We start from the raw sequence: 3820 nt of genomic DNA, 5'->3' as shown, positions 1-3820 counted from the left end.
CGCTGTCTCTGAGGCATCGCTGTCTCCTGGACATGCATCAGCTTCTTCTGCTAAGAAAACTGTGCAAACCTCATTCTGCATGGTGCTTTATAACACTGGACCAGAGGGTATGGACAACGTACCTGATTTAGGAGAGCCTCAAACCAGTGGATAGGGGAGACTAGCACGTGACAAGTGGGGTTTAAAGAAGGAAAAGTACGTCTGTCACATGGATACCACCACCCAGCCATCAGACAATACAGAGAGGGACACCACCACCCAGCCATCAGAAAATACAGATGGATACCACCACCTAGCCATCAGACAATACAGATGGATACCACCACCTAGCCATCAGACAATACAGATGGATATCACCACACAGCCATCAGACCATACAGATGGATACCACCACCCAGCCATCAGACAATACAGAGGGATACCACCACCCAGTCATCAGACAATACAGAGGGATACCACCACCCAGCCATCAGACAATACAGATGGATACCACCACCCAGCCATCAGACAATACAGATGGATACCACCACCCAGCCATCAGACAATACAGATGGATACCACCACCCAGCCATCAGACAATACATATGAATACCACCCACCCATCAGACAACACAGAGGGATACCACCCAGCCATCAGACAATACAGATGGATACCACCCAGCCATCAGACAACACAGAGGGATACCACCCAGCCATCAGACAATACATATGAATACCACCCACCCATCAGACAACACAGAGGGATACCACCCAGCCATCAGACAATACAGATGGATACCACCCAGCCATCAGACAACACAGAGGGATACCACCCAGCCATCAGACAATACAGATGGACACCACCCAGCCATCAGACAAGTGTGTGTTTGTGGGTGGTATGTCTATGTACACAGACACTTTGGTAATCCACCTGACACTTTGACCTGTGGACAGGTGGTATCCTCTTTTTCAAGCTCTTACTTTATTAGTTGCACCCTCATGGATTTATTTTTTCTCCACGAGGCTTCCTTTGATTGAGAAATGTACATATTCATTTGTGTTCACTGGGGACATGTTTTATAGCGGCCCCTGCAGACCATTTTCTACTTCTGTGTTACTGGGGTTCCTACCGAGCATCGCCGCTGCATCAACCATAGCAGCAGTCTGGGAGTATTTTGTATTTTACCAAGGCTTTGCAGAGTATTAGTGCTGGGTGTCAGCAGACTACAGGCCATCATCATCATCATCATCATCATCATGACACTGTGTAGTGTTTGCTCCAGGAGTCACGAGGAAGACCTTGCTGGATTTGTTAGTATTTGTCCAGCAGGAAGCTGCAGTGTTCTGATTGTTCTCACATATGGTTACACATCAGAAAATAAATAACATTTTCCTGACAAAGCTACTTGTGAAAAGACAGTTTGCCAGGGTGATAAGTCCGGGGTGCTTTGTAACACTTACCAGTTTAGTAAATAAATACCAGCCCACAACTCTATTTCCACCTGTTTCATGCTTGCATGTGGTACATCATGTTATTTTTGGATTTGATTGTGGTTTCTGTTGCAGACGAATAAAACCTTCACTCGTCATTTGTTTGTTGGTTTCTAGTTTAAAACTCCTTTCTTCTAGGCCATCATAGAAAACTAGTAGTATAAAAACTCCTTTCTTCTAGGCCACCATGGAAAACTAGTAGTATAAAAACACATTTCTTCTAGGCCGTCGTGGAAAACTAGTAGTATTAAAACACATTTCTTTAGGCTGTCATGGAAAACTAGTAGTATTAAAACTCCTTTCTTCTAGGCCGTTGTGGAAAACTAGTAGTATTAAAAGACATTTCTTTAGGCTGTCATGGAAAACTAGTAGTATTAACACTCCTTTCTTCTAGGCTGTCATGGAAAACTAGTAGTATTAAAACACATTTCTTCTAGGCCGTCATGGAAAACTAGTAGTATTAAGACTCCTTTCTTCTAGGCCGTCATGTAAAACTAGTAGTATTAAAAGACATTTCTTCTAGGCCGTCATGGAAAACTAGTAGTATTAAAACACATTTCTTCTAGGCCGTCATGGAAAGCTAGTAGTATTAAAACACATTTCTTCTAGGCTGTCATGGAAAACTAGTAGTATTAAAACACATTTCTTCTAGGCCGTCATGGAAAACTAGTAGTATTAAGGCTCATTTCTTCTGGGCCGTCATGGAAAACTAGTAGTATTAAGACTCCTTTCTTCTAGGTTCGTCATGGAAAACTAGTAGTATTAAGACTCCTTTCTTCTAGGCCGTCATGTAAAACTAGTAGTATTAAAAGACATTTCTTCTAGGCCGTCATGGAAAACTAGTAGTATTAAAACACATTTCTTCTAGGCCGTCATGGAAAGCTAGTAGTATTAAAACACATTTCTTCTAGGCCGTCATGGAAAACTAGTAGTATTAAGACTCCTTTCTTCTAGGCCACCATGGAAAACTAGTAGTATTAAGACTCCTCTCTTCTAGGCCATCATGGAAAACTGGTAGTATTAAGACTCCTTTCTTCTAGGCCGTCATGGAAAACTAGTAGTATTAAGACTCCTTTCTTCTAGGCCGTCATGGAAAACTAGTAGTATTAAAACACATTTCTTCTAGGCCATCATGGAAAACTGGTAGTATTAAGACTCATTTCTTCTAGGCTGTCATGGAAAACTAGTAGTATTAAGACTCCTTTCTTCTAGGCCGTCATGGAAAACTAGTAGTATTAAAACACATTTCTTCTAGGCCGTCATGGAAAACTAGTAGTATTAAGACTCCTTTCTTCTAGGCCACCATGGAAAACTAGTAGTATTAAAACAAATTTCTTCTGGGCCGTCATGGAAAACTAGTAGTATTAAGACTCCTTTCTTCTAGGCCGTCATGGAAAACTAGTAGTATTAAGACTCCTTTCTTCTAGGCCGTTATGGAAAACTAGTTGTATTAAGATTCATTTCTTCTAGGCGGTCATGGAAAACTAGTAGTATTAAAACAAATTTCTTCTAGGCCATCATGGAAAACTAGTAGTATTAAAACAAATTTCTTCTAGGCCGTCATGGAAAACTGGTAGTATTAAGACTCATTTCTTCTAGGCCGTCATGGAAAACTAGTAGTATTAAGACTCCTTTCTTCTAGGCTGTCATGGAAAACTAGTAGCATTAAGACTCCTTTCTTCTAGGTCATCATGGAAAACTAGCAGTATTAAAACACATTTCTTCTAGGCCATCATGGAAAACTGGTAGCATTGAAACAACAGTAAGCAGAAGGGACCGGTGCTGCTGAAGAAGTGGATATGGAGAAGATGAAGCAGACTGAAAGGAAATGAATAGATAAATAAATAGATAGATAATAATTAAATAATAAATAGGAAAAGTGGTGTTGTGTTTAACTAAATGGATCTAATCAGAGACACGAGGACAAGCTCCAGCGACTCCGCAGCTGGAAGTGAAGCCATCACTGGTACTCGTGTATTTATAGACTAATGAAAGACTAATGAAATAAGAGGCAAGTAAAATGATCATCATTTTATGACATCACTGTATCAAGTAGGGTGTCAGTAGTTTTCACATGCCAGTACTTCAGGGAGGTGCCATGGAAAAGGGACTGATTTGCGTGTTGAGATTGTAAATGAGATGTTGATGCAAACGTTACTTTAGAAAATAAATCTAACTGGTGTTGAGACATCAACAGACTGTAACAGAACAGCAGGAAGAAGAGACATTCAGCCTCGGTTTGAGTGAAAGGCTGCAGATGAAAACTAGCACGACCAAGACCGTCATTATGACCGTTGTGGCTTTACAGTTTAATAACTTTGTGAAAAGAAAAAAAAAGATACAGACCCCC

The sequence above is a fragment of the Lampris incognitus genome, chromosome 3 (assembly GCF_029633865.1).
Source record: "Lampris incognitus isolate fLamInc1 chromosome 3, fLamInc1.hap2, whole genome shotgun sequence".
Classification (NCBI taxonomy): domain Eukaryota; kingdom Metazoa; phylum Chordata; class Actinopteri; order Lampriformes; family Lampridae; genus Lampris; species Lampris incognitus.
The sequence above is the reverse complement of the archived record's forward strand: the minus strand, read 5'-3'. Positions refer to the sequence as shown.